Below are 12,294 nucleotides of genomic sequence, written 5' to 3'. Positions count from 1 at the left end.
AAGCTCTCATTTCGATGCGCTGCACCGGGAATTTTAAGTAGCGCGGTTCACTAAAACGTCTCTCTGTCTTGAGTAAGAATATTTACTCCTGTTTTCTTACTATTCCTGTCGTCAGAAGGTGGCAGTGTAAGCTCAGGCTGGCTTCATTCTCTGAAAGGACAAATGCAGTGACCTCTGAATATCCCTGTCAACAATTCATAAAGACAAAGGATAGCGCTGATTTCGCACTAGATGAACAGAAAGTACACAAGAAAAACATATCGCTTGCCCCAGCCCCTCGTCCCTATTTATTAACGCTACTACTATGCCCTCTCAACCCAGCTTGACCCAATTTGTAAGTGCAGCCCGGGTCACAAATTTAAATCACAATTATTTTTCTTACTCCAGTTTAACTATTCACAGCCCGTGGCCGTTATACGTATTTCAGTAGCGCTTGGAAAGTATCGGCTGGAAGCAGCATGTAGCTGAACTCACCGAATGACACTTTTTGTTTTTACGATGCCCAGAAAGGCGGAACGCGAAATTGCATGGATCTCATTCGCTTTACCTTCAAGGGATTTTGAGAAGCGCTCTTTTGAAGGTTCCGCCTCGTGACACACGCAGTAATTTCGTACAAATTACTGTGTGTGTCACCGGCAGAAACGTAGAAATTACTGCGTGTAATTTCAATAAAGTTTTGTGCTAAAGCTATTTTAATATAAGAGAGGGTATGTGCAAATACGTACTATCAAAAAGAAATGAGTTCACGGCTTATAGAGTGCCCAGTTGCGACTACTTTGATAGTTTCTTGTAAACAAAAAACTGTTGGAACTCTTGCCCATGGAGACTGCTGCAGTACCTCATTGGTTATGGCACTCGGCTGCTGACCCGAATGCCACGGGTTCGCTGCCGGCTGCAGCAGTCGAATTTCGATGGAGGCGAAATTCTAGAGGCCCGTGTACTGTGCTCTGTAAAATGGCTCTCACAGTAAAAAGGTGCGCAGTACTTGTTCATTAAAATTTGGTGAACGGTCGCATGAAGCTTCCTGTGGAATTTTGAACTTCACTTGGAGCCAAGGGATTTGTGGCCTGAAAGCCTTGTCGAGGGGAAATCTTCCAGGAGGATAAACCACGAGGCTTTTGACAAAGAGAACACAAAAAGACTCAAGCGTCTTCACAATGCGTAAGACAGGGACTGAGCGGCCGATGGCAAAATACCACTTGTAAAAACCCTACTTTTGATTAAAAGGCTCAGACCCATTTATGGACGGACGTTGCTTTTTCTGCTAAAAAGTGGGCGCATGGGGGTGAAATATAAACCCACACAGCTTTCGAAGAATGCCCCTAAGGCGTTTAAACTTTGAACAGAGCTGTCTCAGCGCATCCCATTTTCATTCTGCATGGAACTCTTTCTGTAATACTTATTCGTAGGCACGATTCGAGCATATTTTCAATGAAAAAGAACGCCAGGAAGCGAAATTTTAGATTTCCCTGCTTGAAGATTGCACACATTCGTAAGTGTTCGTTTCTTCTATATTTGTGTTACGACCAGTGGTGCTTATTTAGTGTTTTTGACCTTGAGTAGAGCAAGCTCCAAAAAACGGGAAAGCCTATTCCTTGCATTTTCGTTTCAAAGAACAACGATTCAGAATATAACACCTTAGCCCAAAGTACCCCTCAGAATATGCTGCCGTAAAAACAAGTCAGAGATAGATAAATTTGCCAAACATCAGCTATCGACTCTGAACGGAATGTAAAAAAGTGGAGCTCTTTCGTGCCTTTCAAGATGAGTCGGTGCGTAGTCAAGCAGTGCGAACTGGAGAAGAGAACGAGAAACGTAGCTGCACAAAGACACATAAGAAAAAACGCGAAAAGAAAGGCGAGTTCTATGTCTGTGATCCTGTTCAGTATAAAACGTGCCTTTCATGCTCTCAGAAAGCCCTGATCGAGGCACTTTCGGGAGAATAATGTGTGAGCGATTCTCTAGAAACATTACCAAAGAACCAAATGGAGTTGCAAGAAAATGTCGTCTCATTATGTTCGGTAACAAAGGCTGCACCGCAGCCTTCGCTTCCGTTTTTCCCCCTGTTCGGAAGGTGATCGATAAAAAACGCTACTTCGCTCCGGCATAAAAGACTTGACCTTGTTTTCTTTCCTTGGCGTTTTTCATGAAGTTCTTAAATGATGAATACTGTCTTGCCTCTCTTCTTTCGCAGACTGCCCAGGAAAACTTCGACGCTTTAGTGTTTTAGTGCCTCTTCCCCAGTTCTTCTTCTCAAAATTGATCGCTCCTTCCTCAATCTGTAACAGCCTAGCGGGGCTCACAGTGTTACAAAAAAGTAGGTGAGAACAGAGTGAAGAGTGCGCTCAAAAAAAACCTTACTATTGTCTCACACAGTAAACTAGGGCTTTCCAGACAATTTAATCCCTACATATGGCAAGAGAGTCTGACCCGACAGTTAATGCGCAATTCTCTCGGTCAATAGTGAGACACAAATACAAGTGTGAGTTTTACTCAGGGAGCGAGTCTACGCGAGAGCAGAAACCATCACATTAACCTTAACTTTTCCTTTGCCTAACCACTCGCTATACTTCCTAAAGCTTACCCTTAAACATGTCCCCATGGACGTAAAACGACTAGCATAAGTAACACTAAAATGTCGCAGAATTCAATTTACGGCAGCTACTCGGGTTCCTGAGAAGGCGTATTTTTTCAATAGCGTCGAATTGGGGAAGGACCGTACTTTGTGTTTAATTATAGAATATCCACGCCATTCCAATGGGACACTACTAAAAATCGCACCGAGTTTGAAGGCTGCCGCAAGATAGCATGTTTAATTCTTTTTCATAAGTTCTTTCATCGTGCGCTTCATTAGGATTTTTTCGGCTTGCGACTGCCATTCTTTGCGCACCAGATCATCTTGTAAAGTGAAGCACGACAGATAGCGCGTTTATCTTTTTCGTCACCATTTATTCTCCTACAATCAAAGATTGGAACGACTTACATTCACGCATGAGCCTCAAAACTAATCTGTCAACTATTGCCCTCTAGAAACATTGTTGTAATGTTATTATAGGGCTCAGCTCTTTGGCGCCCGTTCTTGCGTTCCGCGGCATCGCCGTCGCCGTTGTCCCTCGTAACCAGCTACGCAGCCGGGGCAGTGCGCTGCTGTATTTGCGCGCGCTCCTGGCGCCATCTCCCGCGACCTCCCGATAACTTAACTGCTCTCTTTGCTCCTTCTCCAATGCCACCCCTATGCGGCGGCAATCAGAGCACCGGATTGGTGGCGGCGGATCTCGATATGTGCACCGCCCGATGCGAAACGCATAGCCGCCGCCGTTCGCCACTTCGAACTGCCTGCCTATATAAATAGTTTATTCTCTGAATGTTCTTTGTGAGCCATGAGCGAGGCAACCGGTGGAAGTCCTTCAGCTTCAGATGCTGCTATACGAGCTGCAGCGCAGAGGCCCAGCGCCGTCGCCGCCACAATCCAGAGGTGTGTTTCGCCGAAGCAGAAGCTTACCGTCGCCGCCGTCGAATTCTTTGCCTCAATCTATCAAAAAGCTGATCAGCTGATGAGCTGCGCTCTAATTTCACATTATGAAGTAATGTAATCGCCGGCAATTTTTTTACAGTAGCATTCTGTGCTGTACGCGTCCTGCTGCTAATGAACTATCCATATATCGATGAACTATCAATCATATCGCTGTATATGATTGCTTCTTGACGTTTTGCTTTTGTTTTCGTAATATTTTTTCGCCCCTTTTTGTGTCTCTATTTATTCCTTATTTAGCTCTGCTAAACAATGAGCGTGTTTTGTTCTTTTTTGCGGAAATGTCTACTTTGGAAGTTTAACTTGCTTAGTGGACTTTATTTACATGTAAGTTTTCCTATGAATACTATACTATGAATCTGCATGTATTTTAACTGTCATGACATGCCGTAAAGAGAGGACTTTTAAGGGTTACCTGAATAAAAAATTCGATTCATTTATACAACAAACCCCATTATGTTGTACTACTAAAGCTAGCAATGAAGCATAGTTCTCACCCACAATAAGCGCGGGTCCTAAGAAAAACAGTTAACTGTGCTCAAGGAAAATACGTGCTCGCTTATGGTTTTTGTTGTCAGGCTTTTAAAGAATCGCCAGAAAATGAGAATCATGTGCCGACTAAAAAACTCGCTGTTCGGGATGTGGGTTTGAATAAAATATTCTTGCCACTCTTACGCTGTTGTCACAAGAGCAGAATATTTTAATTCTTGTAGTAGAAAAACGCAGTGCCATCCATATCGAACTAGAGGACAGTAGCACAGGTGGTTTCAATGCTGATTTGTAGTGAAGTCAATTTTGATGTAAATACGGCATTTTAAGTCAGAAACGCTGGCACTGAACAAAACAGCATATCTCTGAATACTCAGCATCAATAATTGATTAAAGGATCTGATGGCTCATTACTCGATTGTAAGACATGTAATGCTGTATTTGTTTTCTAGGGGTTAAATTTTGATTCATTATAATGCGTCACCAAAGTAACTAGAATTAAGGTCATAGAAATCTCCAATAAAGGTGTGAGCACATTTCTTTAGAGAACGCAAAAACAAACCCAGAGCTTTCTTCAAACCTTAGAGGGGCTCTGTGTCCTAGTGAAGTAGTCGAGGGTTCGACGCCACACAGTCTGGTCAGGAATCATGGCTTGCTGAGATTCACTGATCACTGACCATTTTCAAACACAAATGACGTTTCGGGAGCGCTACGACTCTCTTGTTCACAACAAGGGAGCCCCTTGTGAACAAAGAAACCGTAGCGCTCCTGAAACGTCATTTGTATTTGACCATGGACAGTGACCAGCAAATCTCATCACTTCTACGTGAAATCGGCCCATATAGCAACTAAAGAAAAATTGGCCTATATACCAACTAATTGACGCGTTATGATATCAAATGGGTCACTGTCATGAAAAACAAGGCTTTGACATTGAGTTATAAATAGCCATAAAATACGAAATATAGGTATCCTCTTCATGGCCACTACTCACGTGCAACGTGAACACTAGCAGGAACACTTTTAAAACCCTCGCATTAGGGGTGCCGTACTGAAGAAAAGCCGGTGTCCGTCTGTTTCTGTAACAAAAAACCAAGTGTAAAGCATAATCTGTCGAGGGCCATCACATGAACTTCTGACGCGAGGGCATGGTCGAGAATTAGGCAGCCTCTTCACAAATATTCTGCGCAAAAGAACTAGCCCTACGACCACTCAGGAAGAGCAACATAGGTTTAGTAAGCGCCACTTGTGGTTGTGTTTAAAACAGCCACCGTCCCAGGCGGTGGCTCTTGAGGTACTTGCTAGAATGCTGTTTAGCTGCTTATTATCTCTAAAAAAGTAGGCTTTCGCGATGAATACTTTCTTACCTTGCTTTAAGTCACTGGCTTCAACCGGAAGTTATATTGTCACGTAGTAGTGACTGCAGTCCGGCGAGCAGGAAGACGACGAGGATGTCTTCGAAACGGAACTCTTTATTTGGGCTGACTTGCGCCCGCAATGAACTGAATCACTCGGCGGCGGCGTAGCAACAAGCGTGCTCGGCCGTCGCCGAACAGAATGCCCGCCGCTGTCGGCCGTGCTCTTTTTAAAGCTGATAGCGAACATTCGAGATAAAGCTTGGGAAGTTACTAGAACATTCTGGCACAAAGTAGAATCGGCTCCGTCTGGATGCGATCAATCGAGATAAATCTAGGCGCGTCTTGCGTCACAAAAGAAGCGATAAAGTGGTGTATCGGTAGCCTTGAAGCATGAACAAACAAACACTACAAACGAACGCTGCAAAGATTCGTGGCAATATAGCCGTTTCCAGAGGAACAATTTGCAGCTAAATGAACTTCACCCTGTCGTGCTGCAATCTTTGTTGTGACTGTGACCGCCTTGTCGAAATAGTCCCAACGGTAGTCCTGTTTTACGGGACCAAAATGACGCCCGTTTTATCATCGGTACAGTGAACAATACCTGACGCGAGTGCCAATTGAATGGAAAAGGGTCTTCTCATTTAAACACCAGGGGGCGTAGCGAATATCGCCTACTGAGCAACGGAGACAGCGACAGGCAGAAGTGTGCGGCGGGGCTTCGAAGCGGCCATTGAGTAGCAGCTTGTCATTTCTCAATCCTGCGGGCGTCACTAACACCATCGATCCAATCGGGAGCTGCGAGCCAGGAAAAGGAAGGCGGAAGGAGCTGTTGGTCGATACGACAGTCGGCGCGAGCTCCAAAACGATGACCTGCTCTCCATAATTTTTCAAGGCTTTATAACCAGTGCAATGCCGGTCTTTTATGCACTGATTGGTCCTTGTTGCTCTCGCTCTCCGGTACTTTCGAATCTGGAAATCCATATCAGAGATATCATCACCACCGCAATCTGATTTCCGAAGTAGCGAAGAACCAGCGAATGTTCCAGCATATCCTTCTTCCAGCTATCTAAGCGCACAGCTTAGATTGCAGCAAGTGAGCTTCCAAGGCTGGCTGCTTTTAAATCGCTAACCCTTTTTGTATATGAATTTCGAGAGAGAAACAGAGAGATATAGAGACGTTAGTAGCTGCGTGCGTAGTCAGAATAATGCAAGAGGGAGCGGTTGCTTTGACGGTCAGCCAGGCATTCATGCGTCACTTTCGAAACTTGGTAGGAAAGCTGTTGTGAGTGTAGAGCCGGTAAACGGAAACAAATGCGACTGCTCTCTTTTAGCGCTGCGTTGCGTTCAGCGGGTGGTGGTTGCTAAGACAAGCGCACTATGAAATTATTCGACCGGCTGAGATGCATTGTCGGTGATAAAGTTATGAATTTTTTTTTCGACTAGGAACGAGTTCTTCACCATCTCTACTTACCTATGGTTAGATAGGCCTCACTGACACGTGGTCGTCTTTTCGCTTCGATAATTGGAGACATAAGAAGCACCCCACCCAGAGTAGACACACCCGTGATGTTGCAAGAAGCTGAAAAATGCTCCTCTGGGCTAATATTCTCAATTAAGCTAGTTGGTCGCTCGTTTCGTTGGAGGCACCTCGGCCAGAGTATGCAGGCGAGGAGCAGAGAACACAGACAGGACAGACGCTTCTGCTGACCAAATATTTTAGGGGAATCCCCCAAGGTGGAGTAGATTTGTAATAAGGGAGTAATTACTCATTGACGTCCACCCGAGCGCAGCCATACGGCCACAAAGGAAAGCTATACAGCTTTCACAGAAACTTCGTAGTTAAAGAAAAATTCGTCCTGGTCCGGGGTTCGAACCAGTGACCACCGCTACACCGGAGCAGTCGCTCTACCAATTGAGCCAACCGGGACGGCAAGCATATGGTAGGGCGAGAGCGAATTGATCAATAACTCTAAGTGGGAACAGTGTTGACCAAATATTTTAGGGGAATCCCCCAAGGTGGAGTAGATTTGTAATAAGGGAGTAATTATTCATTGACGTCCACCCGAGCGCACAGGAACTCTAATGACCAGCTACGAGAGGCTGCCGGTGTCATATTACCGATGAGTCATTCTCTTGGTGGTAACGAATGCGATGGCTCCCGAAAGTACGCCTCAACAGACATCGGTGATGAATGCCAAAAAAATAGAAGTAGGTTCATCGGAGGCATTCACCTGCAAAGTCACCCTCTGAAATTGCAGGTCACGTCTGGAATACGCAAACCAGATTGATCACCTACATTGGTTTGGTTGGTTTATGGGGTTTAACGTCCCAAAGCGACTAAGTTTATGAGAGGCGCCGTAGTGAAGGGTTGCTAAATTTTGACCCCCTCGAGGTCTTTAATGCGCACTGAAATCGCACAGTACACGGGCCTCTATAATTTCGTCTTCATCTAAATTCTACCGCCGCGACCGAGATCGAACCCGCATCTTTACGGTAAGCAGCCGAGCAGCATAGCCACTGGGCCACCTACCTAAATTACCGCCTAAATATTGATCAAACCCAGTAACCCCTTCTTATTTTTATTAGTAACGACACTGTCATGCAGTTGTCGTCCGTGTACTTTTCAAGTTAAGACCACAAAGCCAAGAAGCTAGGCTCGGTGCTGTTTTTCCGCGCAATAATTTTCTTTAGAGAACGTGACAATATGCTGAAGCATTTTGTCTGAATTATGTTGTCCTGTGTGGCTAGGCCACCTGCCTTGTGTGCGATCTAACTGTTGGCTCGGAAGGAGCTGATGCAAGTGTCTGCGGTGACCGACTTCACTCCAACGGCTCAACACCCTTGCCGCACACAGCGTGAACTTCCGCTGAGCCTCTTCTTGAGGAAGTGTTGAATACCGCCTGTGTCCGGTAATTCAAAGCAAATGTATCTTTTATGACACAACTAAAAATCGTCTGTCCTCTAACCTCACCTGCAACCTAACGCCGTCGCACCTACCGCTGACCTTCTTCAAGATTTTACTCGGCAGGGTGTACAGAAATGGCACTCTGAGCTTTGTCAAAGGGTATAATTGCATCCGACGACAGATTTGGATCATTATGTGGTCTAACGCCAGGTTTGAAGAGTTTGCAGATGCACCGCTGGTCATTATGGGGAAACCCAATGTCCCAATTATTAATCTTCGTGTCAGCAATGCGCTAGTTTTTGTTGGTCTAGTTTTCAATGCTGACGCTTCCCCGCAGTTTGGTGGATAGAGTGCTGTCGCGAATAATTTGTTTATGAACATGTTACCAAGGTGATCTCAGTCACGTGGCCTTCGTGCTGGATGCCTGGTAAGATAAGGGATTGGTAGTACACTATCGTTTTCAGTATTTCCGCCTTCAACACTGGAAGAAAGACTTATACACTTATTAGTGTTATTTTTGGACACACCAGCAATGAAAGTCTTGCAAGTCAGCCTGCGTAGTTTTAGAGTCATACCAGAGTCCTTCAGCACTCCGCTATTGAAGGGTTCTGCGATACCCTTCAAGAAGCTGTATCTTCTATAATTCCAATGATAGTCAAAACTTTGCCGTACTTTTGTTACCGCTTTACCACTGGTGCACAATGTTTATAGAAAACAAAAGTAACTGTCAATGCAAGAGAATTTTTCAATTATTTTACTAGTATGCCACGTAGTTCATGCGCGGAAAGAAAAAAAAAAGATTGCGAAAGGTTGCGTTTGCTGTGAAGGTGAAAACAAAATTGTAAAGTATTGGGATTGTATACAAGAAAGCTCGGTTTCAAATGACTCACAATGAGACTAATAAACTCCTAATAGGAGACGCCATAATCTCGGTATCTATGGGGAAGGGACGATGCAGATAATAGTCTGAGAAGATTCTACCATTTCCGAAAATCGAATACAAAGTCTTCAATCCATATCCCGAGGATCTATTTGTGCGTCCTGAGCTCTCTGTGCTTTGTCTTAATTTTTCTGGCTGCCAATTTTTGCGTACGATAGCTCGTGTTAATATTTGCTTATAAACAAAAATAAACATGGGCTGCTGGCAGAGGAATCGGCGCGAAGGAATTCGTGGAACTCGAGGTCTAGCGGTAATTTCTGCCTTCGGTGCAGAAGCTTTCAGAGAGATGAAACAACGAGTTAGACAATAAAGCTTGTCGCTTATCCGGCCTTCTTGAAAGTAAATAAAGCGGATGCACATGGAAAGTACACAAGGAGGATCTAGCAGAGTCACGGCCTTATCTCGGTAGAGAGGATTCAATCGGCGTTTTTCAGTACTGAGAAAGCCGGACTAATAAATAATTTATATATGTCTACACTAATTTCGTACAATATCTTTCATTTAGTTGAAATTTCCAGTAATCATGGTGTTGAAACTTTAGACAACGCCAGCGCATGATGCAATGCTTGTCTATAGAAATCTGCATGCACCTGCATTTTAACTTCCTTCTCTTTACTCGAAAAATGGACGCGCGCTTCACTGAAAGGAACTACAGTCCGCCGTATATGCGAAAGGATCAAGAATCTAAGAATAGCAACAGCATATGATTATCCATGGACAACAGTCGCATGAATAACCGCCCAACTGTGTCTTTGGCCCAAGTCTGAAAAACGCGCACTTTCTCGACTGTGTACAGTCGAACAATAAAAATCTGCGCTGTATTTAAAAAAGAGGGAACCGAGGAGGGGGGTAGAGCGGTGATAACGAGAGTGAGAGAGAAGAGCATCGCTGTTAGCGAAGCCGAAGGCGTCTTCAGGTGGAAAGAATTGCATTCAGAATGAAAGTTTAATACGACCTCACATTCAATTACTGCCTGAGAAACAGAATCCTCGAAAAACAGGAGACGTTTTCACAGATAGGGAAGTCACAGTCATAAACAGACAATGAGTTACGTCCACTTGATCCTGCGGTAATCGACTTCCAGCCCTTTATTGTGATACGCACTTATATCAATTGCATGCATTTGCTTACTTTAATTTTAGAATTTCTTCTTTTTTGTTTCTTATATCAAGGCGCCCACCACGCGCTCATCAACTTTCCAGCATGGGATCAGTTCCTTGCGATGAAAAAACTTGTTACTGGTACTGTTCAGGGGTAATGAAAGGAGAATGAGAGATCAGAATGATATATATATATATATATATATATATATATATATATATATATATATATATATATATATATATATATATATATGAAATGGCATATAGGCTTTAAAATGACGGTTCTTTAGCACGAGTTGCTCCAGCTTTATTATATTCACACTGTTGAAAGCGCTGTGAATGAATTGGGGTGTTCTGAATATCAAACGCCGTTTTATGTGGAATAAATGAGTTAACTAAAAGCACGGTCACATCCACGCTAATCAAAAATAGGTTGTTATATTCTAAACTGACAGCAAAGCAGCAATAATTTGCTTTTCTCTGTAAAGAGATGATGCAAACCGCCGTCAGTGTAACAAACGTAGAGAGGGAGTCGCGCGTTGGCGAAAAATGCACGAGTCTTAAGCAGCATACAAGGTTCCCAAATTAGGATCAGCAGAACTTTGAAAATACAACTAGCGCAACAAGTTTGAAGGAATAATTCGGGTTAAATATTTATAAACACCAAGACAACAAGTACGGAATCATGTTGGGCAAATTAGCTGCTTATTTGATTCATTAATACAGAAAACTAATCAGAGAAGAGCGCTGTTTTATGCCAATTTTGCTTAACTTCCCTACTTTGTTTCTTACTTCATCTGCTTTTTCACTGCTGATTAGGATAAACAAACGCGTTTTTACAGGGTACTTCATAAGCGCTCCACTGAACGCCTGTAAAAGGCAAAGTTGTGCGCGACCTCAATATCAGAGAATGCGCCGTGACGAAATAACCCGACAGAAAGCAGTCTCTGTCTGGAAAGTCATTGCATGTGTTGCCATTTAGAAATGCTCGGTAAGCGGTTCTTTCCATTTCCAGCCCTTACTGCCATTCACTTCGGTGCTGTACCAGCTATCCTTTGTTCCTTTCCCATTCCTGCCTGCAGTCGAACAGACAAAGACTGTATGTTTTGCATCCCCTTTCGCATAAAGAAAAATAACAGAAAGGAATTCGCGGATTTCCAAACTAGAGGGAAACAACCAGCTTTAAGCGGTTCTTTTGGATTGCTGTTCCTTTTCTGCTTTTTTTTTTGTCTTCTCGATCTTTATCACATTGTTTTTATATTTGAAACGTGTCTGCATCAAATGTTAGCGCTCACCCATGAGTGAAGTAGCGAAAGTGTGTTTTTGGAATGACGCTTTCAGATCTCTGAGAATGCCGTTTTTCAAATTTTGCATTTTGTGCAAAATATTTAGTCTGGCCTGCAAAATTTTTGACACAGCAGGCTGTAAGTAAGCGCATTTTTATGAATAACAGCGCTTCCTTATTTTTGAGCTCTCAAACACTGCAAGAATACAGCTATAGATGCCAAACATTCCCAGCGCTTCCACGCTCTCTTAAAAAGTGTCTTTCATTGGTGTGCCTTGTTGATTTTTAGTCCACGTGCATTAGGCATAAACGATGGCGACAGCCACAAATCGGAGTGAGTGAGTGCCGAGAAAGCTTTTCCTCTTCTAACTTACGTTCTTGCTTCGCTTTTTTCAAATGGGTCCTCTTTGCGAAAAAGCAACATTTCGCCGGTAGCGGAAAGTAACAACACATTCAAAAACTAAGCATGCCAATCGCGAAAAGAAGAAATCAAAACTTCCATACAAAAGCAGCCAATAGCTCTGAAAAGACTCATGCAACAATGAGTTTGCTTTTACATTTTATGTTTTGCGTTTAGCAAGATAGCGGAGTCGTGGCTTTTGTTAGGCATGGAGCAGAGGGCACGAATTGAGTAGTTGGTCGTTGGCTTGTCCTTTACCCTATGACTTTCTCTTTTTTTGGG

Source organism: Amblyomma mixtum, chromosome 1 (assembly GCF_055824585.1).
Source record: "Amblyomma mixtum isolate Tamu chromosome 1, ASM5582458v1, whole genome shotgun sequence".
NCBI classification, from domain to species: Eukaryota; Metazoa; Arthropoda; class Arachnida; order Ixodida; family Ixodidae; genus Amblyomma; species Amblyomma mixtum.
This window is presented reverse-complemented; position numbering follows the sequence as displayed.